At 33.5% G+C, this 15,242-nt stretch overlaps 1 protein-coding gene across 13 annotated transcripts in view; it reads right to left on the bottom strand.

The window, feature by feature from the left end:
* Positions 1-15,242, bottom strand: part of PTPRD (protein tyrosine phosphatase receptor type D) — a 2,182,843-nt gene that overhangs the window by 635,634 nt on the left and 1,531,967 nt on the right. For all 13 annotated transcript variants that reach the window (XM_087869643.1, XM_045780711.2, XM_087869649.1 and 10 more), the window contains one exon: positions 4,600-4,635. The gene's annotated coding sequence lies outside the window, so the exon portion shown is untranslated. The remainder of the gene's footprint in view (positions 1-4,599; positions 4,636-15,242) is intronic.

Here is a 15,242-nt window from a genome sequence, read left to right as displayed (position 1 = left end):
TGAGTTTTTCCCTGTGTGTAAATATGTGGCTCTAAGAGATTATCCAAGTATTAGTAATATGGGTACTGTAACCAGGACCAATCCTATCCTGATCCAGATATTCAAAGTGACACAGTTCAGGGAGTCCTTGGCTCTGTCAGGCCTGGGAGGTGTCCACTGTGTTTTTACATAGTGGCGTGAAGATGCCATTGTCAGCATTAATTCCATTACCGGGGTCCCACTAAATCAACCCTTCCTTCTCATCACAAAAAGACACTCAAGGCATTTTAGTTATCTGAAAGTGTCAAGGTGCAAGCTACAGCTCCTAGGTAATATGGTCCTTGCCAGGTGCATCTTACAGTTTAACCAGCCTCACAGAGACTGTGCACTCTGAGTGTTTTCTCACCCCTGAACTCTGCTGTTGCACTTTTGCCCTCTTGATGCCTACTGATCATCATAATCAGTAGTTTTCTTGCAGATAATGAACATTTTTCTATAGCAAGTAAATCATAAGCTTTATATAAGATTCACAGGGCACAATAACTCTCTTTCAAAATAAAGCAGTAGCCATGCAAAATAAACAACTGTTTGGTCTATTACTACTACCTCATTTCTTCCTGGAAACATTTTTTTGAGTTTCATAAGCAAGGTTGATATTGTAAATAAAACTCCCTCATGATCCCAAGATAACACTTAGGTCTTACAATCTAGATGGAAACACGCTTATGTTGTATGATTTTGATTCCTCCTTTTGTATAAGACTCAATAATAACATCCCTGTTTCTAATCATGCCCTGAAAAACACCATTAATAGCTCACCTTTTCCCTCTGAACTTTTCTCTGCATTAAATCCAGTCTTACAAAAGCATAAAGGATACCTATGTGATTACCTAAAATAAATAAGATCATAATCAAACCCAAAGAAAACATTATACTCGTCCAGAAATTCCTTACCAGGAATACTCCAAAGAGGAAATAAGTGTGTTTATCTATGGTAATAACAATACAGCTGCCTAGCAATCAAGTTAGCTTTACTGTCATCTTTATCAAGCAGCGTGTTTACACTGTAGACAATCTGAGGAAAGAGAAATCTGTATTGTGATATCAGTACAATGAAAGTGTATTTCTAAACACAGTCAGCCTCTTGTTTATGAAGCACAAGATGATGATACAAAACAGTATTTAGATAGGGCTGGGTTATTAAAGTTTTAAAAATGGTATAATACATTTAAGGCTCAATCATTTTAACTTTTCTCCAAAATCACTTTTTCAACATCTTCTAAAAAAATAGATAATATGGCATATTTCATTGAAAAGAGGGAATGATCTTATTATAGTCTCTGTGTGCCTGCATTTTATAGCCTCTGTGCACATGTAATTGTGTCTATCAGTACGTCTGTGCATGTGAGTGTACATGTGTGTAGGAAGGAATAGAAAGAGAATTATTTCTTGATTTTGTTCAATAGTATAATTATTTAGGACAATTTATCTTAAAAAAGATAAAACAGGTTTATTTTAGTGAAGTCAATTAGAAACAAATTTTTTTTTCAATTAAACTATTAACCAATCACATAAGAGCCTCATTTTAATTTTTTTCCCTAAAGAGTTTCAAGAGGCTGGTGTCTCAAAGGGACTATTCAGAGCGCATTTGTATATAATAATTATCCTCTTCTCTGACTTCAGTAAGTATACTTAGACCAACTCAAATGAACCACGAATTTCATACCATCAGCAGGAAAACATGGGCACACAGAAAAGAGGATCTTTGGGTTTTTTGTTAATGAGGAGAGGAATGCCAATAAGTAGAAAAAAATATATAGGACTTGGGACTTCTCTCTGCTAAACTGTCATAAGAATACTAATGGTTTGGATCTTAAAGGCACATGCAGGAGAACTTGAGGAATTTGCTGTCAACTGGCCAAGTAGGAAAGATCTGAAGATATTTTTCTTTAATTATCACTAATGCCGTCCCACAGAACTTACTCAAGGCACAACACTGAGTTGGTGAGACTAACTACTTACCTTTCCAGCAGTCCTTCCCATCCTTGGGACCTAGCAATCACTTTTCTTCTCCTTCCTCTTTTCCAGTAGCATTTTCTCTCCACCAATGTGGATAAAATCACTGAGAATACTTCCACCAATATTTGTATTGAAAATTCTGTATTTCACTGAGAAAGGCAGGGCTGTTTTACAATGTGCATGAGCTGTGTGAAGAGCTCTGGATCCCAAATGCAACTCTGTTCCTTTCTATCTGGCTAAACTCCGTCATGTAATTCAGCTTTTCTGAGAATCATCTGCAAAGGGGGCAATCAGATATCGTCTACATGATTGATTTGAGAATTATCTGAGGAAATGTATGTAAAACCACCTAGCCTAGTGTTACAAAAATAGAAGAGAGGTCTTAGTTTTATTCCAAGAGAGGAATGTAAGACACCAGACAGCAGGTAGAGATTTTTATGAGACTGAAAAACTTTTCCTGTAGTCCAGATGTAGATCCATGAAGATGATGACTACAGCTTTTCAAATGATAGGTTGATTTACCCCTTAAATAACTTTTGTATGATAAAGTTGAATTACAAGTACAAACACCTGCAACAACCTTGCAAAGTTATTTGTGTGGCTCATGGGCTTTTGTACAGGAACTACTAGGGTGCTCGAACCCATTCCTCACCCACTAATGTTGACCACATTCCAAATACATTCCAATTGGTGACCTGTTCAAATGCGATAGTAATCCTGTGAGTAGGTTGTTTTATCCTTGTTTGAACATGAAAACATTGAGGCCCAGAGTGATTAAGTGTATCTTCATGGTGATGTTGGGATTTTGCCCAGTATTTTGGAGTCAGAATCAATAGGAACTTTCTACTGTACCATCATTGAAATCTGCTCTATAGTTATGAGAAATAACAGATGGTGGACTGCTAGTGATAACTTTATACATAATGGATCATAAATAACCAAAATCTTTTCCCTAAGATACTTCAACTGTTAGGAAGAAACCTTATATTGTGATGATGAATGATTAACACATTATAGCCACTGAAAAACCAGTGAACAACAGCAACAACCATAAACTAAAGGCGCACTTCCCAAGTACTGCTAAAAAGGAATTTTTACTTATTTATATCATTATGCCAATACAAAGGACATTATCTTGTTGAGTCTTAATGATTTATGCATTGGGACAAAAAAATTGTCAATTCTACAGGTTCTTTGGTAAATCTGTATATTACAATGGAGATCAACACCACTATTAACCTTTCTGTTGCCTGCAAATGGCAATTACAGGATAACTATAGGGTAAATCTAGGGCTTTGTGTCCCTGAATGCAGGACTAATTTGAACAGTTCTGACTGTAAATTTGAATTGTTTAGCATAAATTTTCTGTAAATTAGAAATGCATTTTAATAACTTATCTCACCTTTCCAAATGTATGGTTTTCCCTTTTTCAGAAGTCAAGTAATTTCAAGAGTAGAGCAAGTTTGTAATACTCATAAGAAAACTTGAAACAAATCAAGAAACATTTTCTTCATTTAAGCATGGCTTCAACTGAGCATAAAGCAGGATTCTTAAAAACATCCCATATTTATACAATACCTGGAATTTTTTTCTTCAATAAGATAGATAAAAATATTCAGTGCTTACATTTTTAAAACCATTTAAGTTCTAGCCTCAAGAAACTAAATTGTCAAATAAGTAGGAAACATTTAAAATGAAACTTTCTTCCCCTATGTTTTACCATTTACTCTTTTGTTTTCCTTTTTCTCAGGCACAACCTATGGCATATCTTGTCTCTCCAATATCTACTCTCTACTCTTAATTTGTTCCAATATCTGCTCTCCATTTTTAATTTGTTCTATTTCAAATTCCATTCTTCCAAATAGAGACAAATGAAGCATGGAATGTATGTAATCTGTTGTTGTTGTTGTTGTTGTGTTCTTTTTATTCTTAGGGTGATCTACCTTCTTCCTTCTTATTATGTGCAATTCTTTACTTACTCATTTGCTTTCCTTTTGACCATCATTCCACCTCTTCTCTTTCCTATTCCATCATTAACATAATTAACTGAAGTGTCTTCCCTTCAACATCCCAACACATCTCATTCCAATGTTGGAGGTGGATCTCACATTACCCAAACTCTCTGGTACTGAGTCATGGCTCTAGATGAGGTGGTTTGGGAAATCAAATCAACCACTCATTGACCTATTCTACTGACAAGTGAGAGTTAAGAATAAGACAAGTATAGCAATATATATTTTGTAAAAAAATTACTTTGTAAAAATTAACTGTATAGATTCATAGTCACTCTTACAAAAACATGCCCATGTTTGGGCTTGAAATTTTACCCCATCTGTAACGTCTTTATGTCTGCCTACCATATACAGAAAATTCAGGTGGGTTTTTTAAGTTTCCAAATAATTTCAAAGTGTTAAAAGTTTACTTTATTCCTTATACTTCATAACAAAATTGTTCACACTTTTCTAAAAAGCTACATCCCACAGTAGTAAAGAAATACTATTAAGTAATAAAACAAACAAAAAATTTGAGTCAAATTTTTTTTGAGGCAAAAAAAACCTCAACAAAAAACAAAAACAAAAACAAGCATGCTTTAAATCTTACTTGTTTAGATCCCACGGCTATTTACCAGACGTCTCCCTAAACAAAGAAAAAATGTGATAACAATTAAAATGTTGTGAAAATGATCCTATTAAAATACTGCTCACCTAGGTGATGCATGTTTATATTACATAGGTAGTAAAAAATATCAAATTCCAAAAAGAACTGAGAATAATTATATTTTGGCATTTCCTTTCATATTCACTGTTGTAAAGAGCAATTGAAAATATTCCTTTTAAAGAAAGAAGCAAAACATGCTATCATTATTCTGGAAAGATGAATGATAACCTTAGAATATTAATTTAATATGCTTTGTAATCACAACTTTATATGAATAATATTCACAAGCATCAAATATTATTAAATTGAAAAAACAAATTTCTGTTGGAAAAATCTGTGAAAAATTCTTACAAAATGAAATACTTCTTGCACTGTAAACGTTTGTTAAGATTTAGTTATTTGGCAAACATACACAACGCTCATTCAGTTGCTTTAGCTAGCAGTACAAGGTCTTGAGAATACAGAATCTTCCAAAGTGTGATCATTATGTGAAAAAAGAAAGAGAAAAATCTACATCTTAGAACTGGGCTGAGGAAAAGGCTAATTAAAATTTTAATTAAAATGTGGACATTTATTAGTAGTATGCATACATTTTAAATTGGGGTTGAAAAAGATACAAGCCCATAAAAATTTGATAGGGTTTCAGAAGTTTCATAAGCCATTCTCAAAACTGGACAACCATGCTGGCATTATTCCAATTATTTTCATCAAACCTGTAAACCTATTTTTTTGTTTTTGTTTTTCATTTTATAAGAGTGAAATTGGAGAAAACAATTAAGACTCCATATGAGTAGCTTAGGCAAGTGGAAATATTAATCCATTTCTGTAAATTTCTAGAAAAATGTAAACTGATCTTGAGTAATATAAGATCAGTGATTATCTGTAGATGTGGGCAAAAGAGGGGGGAGGGAGGCATAAATAAGGGCCATAAATAAACTTTTGGAGTCGATGGATGTATTTGTTATCTTGACTGTTGTGATGGATTTATAGGCATATACATATGTCGAAACTCACCAAATTGTATGCTTTAACATGTACAGTATACTATCTTTTAACTATACCTTAATAAAGCTCTAAAGAAAGAAATAGAAGCATGCTAAACATATATTTAATTTAGGACATGAAATGTATAGTTAACCCTTTGGAAAAATTAAGGGAGGTTGTTATTGTTGCAATTTTTGCTTTAAAAGATTATATAACTGCTGTGTGATGACCAGGTTGGGGAGAGAATGGGTGGAAATGGAAATGAAATTCTTTAAGGAAATTTGAACTACCATCCTGGCGGTAGAGGTAAAAGATGCCGGAATGACTGACGATAGAGTTAGTAGGTACAAAGAAAAGTCTTAGTGATGTGAAGGTAGGACAGAGAACGGAACAAAGGATGATGGCCAGGTTTGTGGCCTTAGCAACGATTGCATGGTGGTGCCATTTCCTGAGATAGTGAAGACCGGAAATTATTCAATTTGAGGAGAATAAAAGAGTTCCATTTTAGACATATTATTTGTGAAATGTCTATGAGACAACTAAAGGAAAACTTTGCGTTAAGGTTTCTAGAACTCAGAGGAAAAGTTCGAGCTACACAAATAATTTTGCGCATTGCCAGCCTATAGATGAGTAGATGACAGCCACGGAATGGAGGCAAATGCGGCTGAATAGGAATAGATAAAGGAACCCAGAGTCAGCGTACTAGGTGGCTTATCTACTTGATTCTTATTTCCTTCCTCCCTCCTCCAAATAACCAGAATAAGGGTAAAAAAGAGCTCAATAAGTCAAAGGCTAATTTTTATGTTTGTCATGCTCTTTTGAGGCTACTTTTCGATTTTATATTTAAAAATCCACGATAGTTAGTAAACGAAAATTAAATATTTTAGTAAATTAATCTGTCATCAGTTTAATCTCTTTGTGTGTGTGTCTTTATTTTTATTTATTTATTTATTTTTATTATGTTTAGTTAGCCAACATATAGTACATCATTAGTTTTGATGTAGTGTTCAATTCATTAGTTATGTATAACACCCAGTGCTCATCACAACACATGCCCTACTTCATACCCATCACCGGGTTACCCCATCCCCCACCCCCCTCCCTTCTGTAACCCTCAGAAATTAACCTCAAAGGCTCTTGGATGTTATACATGTTTATAATTATTTCACCTTAAGTACATCTTTTAAATAATCTTTATGTATCTTTTGTTACATATATACTTTCTAAATCAAATTGGAAGTGAAGAATAGTGCCTTGCTAAATTTCTTGAAAAGAAATCAAAATAATTTGCAGACCTTGAACATTCATTCTTTGTGACTTGTGTTTGGAATGTGGGAAAATACTGTGATATAATTTGCAGAAAGTAGATAGAAATTCAGTACTGGGATGCTCTATAATCAGCAGCTCTTACATACTCATAGAGATCAATCATAGAAATAGAGTGAATAATTTTGGAATTATAGTTTATTATTATAAAAGGAGAATAAAACATAGGAATTTCATGGATTGGTATGGAATGATGTTCTTCAAAGTCATGCTCAGTTTAGGAATGATTCATTGTAGGCTTGGTTTTGTTAGTTTCCATTTGTTTTGAACACTGCTGGGATGTTGGGGAGTCATGTAAACTTGCTAGATTTTTGTTTCTTCATCTGTATAGTGAAAATAATACAATGCTTTCAAGGGTTTTGGTGGGAATAAGTACTACAAAATACACAAAAATGCCTTCTACAGTGCAAGATACTATAGACTGCAGAAATAACACCACTATAGTAATAATAATGACACATTATGGCTAACAGTGGCACCTGATATTACACATGAGAAATATTCAGTGTTTTTAATTTGTGTACTCTATTTAATTTCATTTAGAATTTTCCAAGTCATTAATAAGACCTAGAAAGAAATAACACCAACTCTTCAGATATTTATAATAAAAGAAAGTAAATGAAAGAAACACACATTTAAAAAAAAGTCTTGTACACTGCTGACTGTGAATTTTTGGCCTACATAGTAAAAATGAAAAGTCTACTACTTGCTCACAATGCACTGAATTGGACTGAAGCATACTTCTAAAATATGCTCCTTCTATCTCCCTCATCCCTCTCTTTATACTTAGTTACATTTCTAACTTTCTAATTTATTTTTTATTCTTTTCTTGATGCCCTGTGATATTGCCCAATTTTTCATTATCTCACCTTTGTTCAAGATTAAATCATTAATCATAATTTTATAATGACTTAGTTTTAATTTATTTTTATAAAAATAATACTTATTTTCCTATTAAAAGAATAATTCGATATTAACTGTTGAGAATGTACAAAAAACATTGATGAAAAAACAGAAAACAAAAGTCATTCATAATTCTATCACTAAGAGACAGCTGCTATTGACTTTTTGGTATATAACTACCAGTCTGTTTTTTATATTTGTAATATACATTTTATAAGTTCAGTAATAGCATTTTGTTGCTCCTATTTTTCACTTATTTCCCCATGCATATTTTTAAATAATATGAGCTGTTTCTCTGCAACATTTTTAGGTACTGCATAGCTATTTTAAATTTTAATTCTATAGATGAAACATAATTTGATAGACCCATCAAAAAGGCTGTTGTCATTTCTTTTTTCTCGTATAAGCAGTCCTGTGATAAACATCCTCAAGGCTATATATTTGCATGAATCATGACTATTTCCTTAGGATGAATGCTGGACTCAGTCAAGCCTGCATATCAAATTATAAATTTTATGATACCTATTGCCATATTGCACTCCACAAGGGTTATAACATATAACGCTCCTACCAGCAAGATATGAGAGTACCTCCTTCTTCATACCTAAGCTACTAGTAGATCCTGTCATATTTGAATTTTATGTTTTTGCCAATTTGATATGTAAAATTGCATCATTTATTGTTTTAATATATTTCTTTGGTTACCAGATGAGTTGAAAAAATTTTCATGTCTTTTATTTGTATATATTAGTTTCTGAAATGCTGATTGTAATTCATTGTTACCTATTAGAGCATATGTCGTTGGTATAATCACTTAAATTAACTTCTTATATATTAAAGTATTAACTAAAACATAAAAATTTGATTAAGAAGACCAATGATATCTTTAATGTTTTCAGGATTAACATAGGCCATGATTCATCCTAAAACCCAAGAGAAAGTTAAACAGCTTTCTTCATTTACTGAGATGCAGAAGCGATTATAAGTAGATGAATGAATTTAAGTAAGTTCAGTTTTATGCTTCATATTTTATTACCCCATTTTCATTCAAATTTAGATCAAAGTTGAATTTATTTTATTGCTGTTTAGTCCCTTACAAAAATTTTTAGATTGTTTACATCAATATATTTTTATTTGCTGTTATGTTGGCTATGTTTTATTTTCTCTTCTCTTGAAACTGAACTAAAACCAAATTTTTCTTGACATGTTACTCAAGTGGGAGGACTTATTGGTGTAGTGAAGGTTAAGATAAAAGCCAGCCTTCAATATCATCTTTGTGTAAGGTTTTCTTTGCTCACCCAGGGTGCCTGATGCTTTGTCTTGGTTTTGATGTCATTACATAGAATGTGACTTCTTTGAGGTTGGTATTGACATCATTACAAAGAAGATGACTCCTTTGAGATCAGCAGCTAATCTCAATGTAACCTCAAGGGAATTCAGGTGTTCACTCCTAGGTACACTTCCCTAGAATCTGACTGAGGCATTCTTATTTCATGATAAAAACAAGAAAATTAGGAATTTATGCAGCTGCAAAATTATAAATCAGCTGATGTTCATTAGTGATTAGCAAATCAGTTTGTCATATCCTTGAGAGCTGAAATAAAATATTTCACATTACTATAGTGTTTTAAAATCTGTTCACTATCTTATGTTACCCTCACAATAATCTGGGGGTAGGTAAGAGGATATTGGAGTGGGCAAAAAAATAGTTTTGTAGACATATTTACTTGCCACATGATCTTGGCAAGTCAGCTAAGTTCACGGAATAGTCAATCTCCTTTTAAGTAAAATAGATATAAAAAAGGAAATGATACTTATCTGTCATGGCTGTTCTGAGTTTCAAAATTACAATGGATTTCATCACTTAATACTTAGCTCATTCATTGATTTATTTAACACATATTTTTGCATATCTACCATGAGTTCTAGACACTAGTAATTACAGCTTGGAAAAGAAAAAGTCAAGGTTTCTGCTCTGATACAGATTATGTGCTAATAGGTAACACAGGTAATAAACAACTACTGTAGATAGATAGATGGACAGACAGGCAGATGAATTGATTTCAAATAGAATTAAACGCCATGAAGAAAATAAAGCAAAACACTGTATAGGAAGTGTTGGGTAATGCTGAATGGGGTAGTCAGGAAAATCTTGTTAAAAGGTGATAATTTGAGCTGAGAAGTGAATAACAGAAGGAACAGCCATGAAAAGAGAAAGGGGTGAGGACCTCTAGAAAGGACATATATGTGCAGAGCCTCGGACATAGAAACAAACTTTAGTGTTTGAAGAACACAAATGTGCCCAGTGTGGTTACAGCATAGTGAGCCAGGAAAAGCCTGGTATTACAGGGAGAGGAGGCGTAGGCCAGATCATAGATTATACAAGGCTTTGTAGTCATGAGGAGGGGTTGGCTATGTAAGGTGAGAAGAAGTTGATGATGATGATGATGATGATGATGATGATGATGATGATGATGATGACAATGAAGAAGAAGGAGGAGAAGGAGGAGAATGAGAAGGAGGAAGAAAAGGAAGTGATAAAGGTCAAGTTCATTATTAATTCAGTAGTTTAGGAAACTGTATATTTTGGGTTTTTGTTTTTGTTTTTGGCCTAAATATTATACTGCAAACCAGCTACTGAGTCTGGTTTCCTGTTCAGACTTTGTTCAGTTTTATTTTCTCTCTGTTTTGTTGCTGCCTGTGGTAATGATGATTTTTCACCTCCTAAACTGAAAGTTGATTATTGCTCTTGATTTTTGTTTGTTTGTATTTCTTTTCTTAAAGCTTGTGCCAGTTTTCTGCATTGATTTTAGTGCTGAAGAAGCATTTGTAAGACCCAATAGATTTATTTAAGAATTAGATTTCTGAAATTCTCAACTGCCTTATTTTAATAATAGCTATAATTAACCGACATCTTTATAGTTTTCCTACTTTCTACTTATCCCATGCCCCACATCCCTTTTCTTTAAGTAAGTCTCTCTTACTACTCATATATGTTAGCCCTGTCTGCCAAAAAACAAAACAAAACAAACAAACAAACAAAACCTTCAACTGACATTCTTGGAAGGACTGTGCATCTCCAGTGCTGAACTACTGCAGCAGTTCAGGAGTGAACTACATCTTTTGCTGGTTTGATCCTCATTGTTTGAGCATCGATTTCTTTTCCTCATTTATGGCTTGTCCACTTGACTGGAAAATCCACTCTCTAACATTGACTTTGGCACCTGCTGTGTTCTTTCCATCACTATTTCAGGTTGTACCTCAGCTTTCCTGCAGGGCTTCTGGCATATATCATGAATCTTGTCCAACCCATTTACTACTCACACTCTCCACTATTCCAGACAGATTGACCAAATGTAACTGTCACCTAGGATATAATTTGTTTTTCCCTGCCTCCCCCATATAGCACTTTTTGCCTGCATTTAAATAAACAATAACCCTTCAGATCACTAATAATACACTATATATTATTTGAATTTAAATAAAATAAAATTTATAAATAAATAATCAAACCACCTTAGTTATAAGAAGAATAAATATATACACAACTCATGCCTTTGCAACTTAGGTTTTATCTATTTGACAACAGCTGTTATATGAACAACAAATACTTATAGATGCATATGCATGGTACAAATACTGTAATTTTGTTTGTAGTCATCTAGGAGTTTCAAAAATATTGATTGAGTTTAGAAAGCAATTTTTTTCTAAACTATTCTTGCAAATATTATGAATTTTTTGGTAAATGTTATCAATATATGTAAATATTATGAATTAGAAACAGTTTTATTTTGCAGGAAGATTATAGTATAATATTAAGAGTTGATGTGGGGCTTTCAACCAGATTAGTTTCCCTAATGACAATCTTTATACCATATATTTGTTTCTTGAAATTTTTAAGTTTCAAAGGCTCTCAGTAAAATAAGAGTACATCTGAAAAATCCTATCACATAAAATGGAGGTGGTGTGAGTAATAATTGGGAGTGAATAGGCCTGAAGGGAGAATAGAGTATTTGGCAATGGTAGACTTTGGGTGCCTTCTAAATACAGATTTCACTTATTTTACACTTTCTGTAAGATTTGTTTTGTCAAACTTACCCTTAAGATTTTTATATGTTAATGAGTCATGCCCTTCAAACTAAGCACGATTTGGCTTACTAGGAGTTTCTATTTCACATGAAATGATAGTAATATAAGCAAATCCCCCACAATAAAGAAAATATTACCCACACTCAGCTTCTTTACCCTCTACACCAGGATTCATTACTTTAATCAGTAATTCTTTGCGTGAAATCTAATCAAGTGCTCCTTGTATATGTAAACATATAGCCCACCATTGGATCTACTATTCCCTGATAAAGCATTTGCTACAGCCTTTAAACCTGTGCACAGAGTAATTGTACAAAAACTCCCCATAAAAATTGATGTTGAAGATCCCTTATCAAATCACCTTTTCTAACACATTCTTTTATTAAATCTTCTAAATTTGTTTCTGAGAATTCCTCCATACTGATAAGATAATCAGACAATATTTGTTGGAACTTACTAAATTATGTCTTCCATAATACTATTATGCTTACTCTTTTTCAACTATCAATTTTCTCATCACTCCATATACAAATAAATCACAGAGCTAAAATTATACTAGTTTAACTTGACTTTCCATTTACTGTAGGTTATCCTATTTCTGATATTTCATTTATCCTAAAACAAGAATACATGCTACAGTTTGGAAAATAAATCTTCACCGAAACCTATAAAGTTAACCTTATAATGAAATCAGTGATAGTATAGTGTGGTATCACAGCCACTTGGTAAATAAAACAAGACTGGTGATTAATAAAGTCTATTTATATACTAAAATTACTGTAACACTGTACTATCATCACTCCATCAACAAATATTTACTGTGTCTTCTCTATGAAAGGCACTCTGCTAAGTGATATGAGGGATGGAGAGAAGTTTCAGCCCTCAGGATACTGACAATCTGGCCACGACGCAGTTCTCATGCATTAATTACAAAAGGCAGATGTAGGACATGGCAGCTGCGTGGTGTAGCTATTACATCTCATGAGATGAGGTTATAGTCTTGTGGTGGTTGGGAAATCTACCCAGGAGAGTTAGAACTGAGATATTATCGTTATCTCATTATGTTGAAAAAATGAGGGATACAAGGTTGAGAGCATAAGCAAAGAATGTAAATGAGAGGCACAAGGTATACTGCCCAGCTGCATTGTCCAATATGGTAGTCACTAGCCACATATAGTTTTGAGCACCTCAAATGTGGTTAGTCTGAATTGAGATGTGTGACTTCAGACTCAGTATGAAAAAAAGTATAGTATCTCATTATTATCAACTATTACATGTTGAAATGATCATATTTGGGATATATTGGATTAAATATAACAATCCTATTATGAAAATTAATTTCACCTGTTTGTTTTTATATTTTATGTTGTGGCTACTAGAAAATTTAAATTACACACATATCTCCCGTTTGTGATTTGATTTGTATTTCTATTGGACAGCATCAAGTTACTGACTGATTGTAAAGAGGCTGAGTTTATTAAATATGTACTTTTAAGGAAAATAATCAGGTCAAGAAGTGCTGACTGGTTAGGAGAAGCCAGACATTAGAAATATAGGGAATGATAACTACACAAACGCCCACATATGAGGAAACAGGGCTGAATGAAGCAGGTGTCAATGAGGGAGAGATGGTGTGGCAATAAATAGTTTTTTGTGTCTGATTACTTTTGCTCAAAAAATAGTTTTTTTAGATTGTTCCTAGTGCCAGAGACATTATAAAAGAAGACTTTCAGAATAATCAACTCCAGTGACTAGGCATGAAGATAGAAAGAGGGAAAAATCAAATATGCCTGATATTGTAAACTGGGGAGACAGGGAGAATGATGATACAATCAGTAGAAGTGAGGAATTTGATGGAGGAACCTGTTTCATGGAGAGAAGTTTTTAAGCCCTGGAAGATATAGCAGCAGTGGAGTTCTGATGATGATTACTGTCTGGGTGAAAGAAGAATGTGAAGAACAGGTGTATCACTAAGTCTGATAAAAGAGTGTGCATCAGGGAATAAATGTACTTAAGACTGGTAAAATGGAAGTGGAATTCAAGGAGGAAATGGTCAAGTTGATGATAAAAATTAGATAACCATTTAACAGGACTGAATTTGAATTCAAGGGTGGCAGTGTGATCTCAGGTGATGATATTTTTTGATAGTTCAAACGCAAAGCCAAGAACTGAACTGTGGAGAATACTGACATTTGGAGGCTGGAGGAGGATATTCTACAAAGATAAATTGATCAGTTACAGAAACAGGAAGAAAACAAAGATGGTATGGGATCATGTAGCCTAAGGAATTAAACAATATCGAGGAGGAAGAACCAGCCAACAGGAGAAAATGTTATAAGAAATGTATAAAACAATGTAGAAGCCATTTTACTATTTAGCATCAAAATATTACCAGGCAGAAATATTACCAAGCAGAAATCTTCAGCTGCAAAACTAAGAAAAAAGAGATGTTCTGTGGTCTTTCTTTCTGCCTTTGGATAATATGGCCCATACCTGGGCTTTTCTCCATATGCATTTGACCTTTTTCTCATTTTCTCGTAAGTATGCTTACGCCATAAAGTTTCTCCTGAATGATGTCAGATTTATTGTTTCCTGTAGCATTGGGTACTGCATCCTCAATTGCCACTTTTCACAAACTGCCTAATATTATCTTTTTTGTATAAAATATTTCTTTTGATTCCAAAGCTGTGTTTTTGTATACTTAACTTGGACTGCTGAGAGTCACAGAACCCATATGTCATTGGTTTTTCATTTCTCCACCAGTTCATATCCTTTGCTTCTCTTTAGGGTCTTTACTACTCTGTAAGAGTTGAACCTTCATTCACTTGCTCATTCAACAAGACACTAAAATATTTAGAAGGTTGTAAAATGAATTCAATATGCATCCTGCTTATCCTCAATTACAATCTACATACAAGTTTATATGTTTCTCTTCCATATTTGAATATTAGGTCCTTGAGAAAAGGCACTGATTATTATATACCTTATCAATATTTGTATTCTTAAAGCCTAGATGGTTCTTGGCACTTGACTATCAAACCACATTTGCTTAATAAATATCTAAATCAATGAAAGTGTGAATTCCTTCCTGAAGTAGCTTACAGACTGAGCAGGGGAGACAAAATTTGTGCACAAATAACCAGAGTTCAAATAGGAAGGAAACGTCCGACCAAAGAAGTACTCAGGTAAAAAACATATTAGAAGTTCAGTGGGAAAAATGTCTCAAAGAAGCAATGTGAGAAGGCTCCTCAAGAAGGTGGCATTTGAGCAGGACCAGGAGGATA

Source organism: Ursus americanus, chromosome 18, assembly GCF_024610735.1.
Source record: "Ursus americanus isolate L20-20 chromosome 18, mUrsAme1.1.p, whole genome shotgun sequence".
Lineage (NCBI taxonomy): Eukaryota > Metazoa > Chordata > Mammalia > Carnivora > Ursidae > Ursus > Ursus americanus.
Note: the sequence above shows the minus strand (reverse complement) of the source record. Positions and strands in the feature narration are given on the sequence as shown.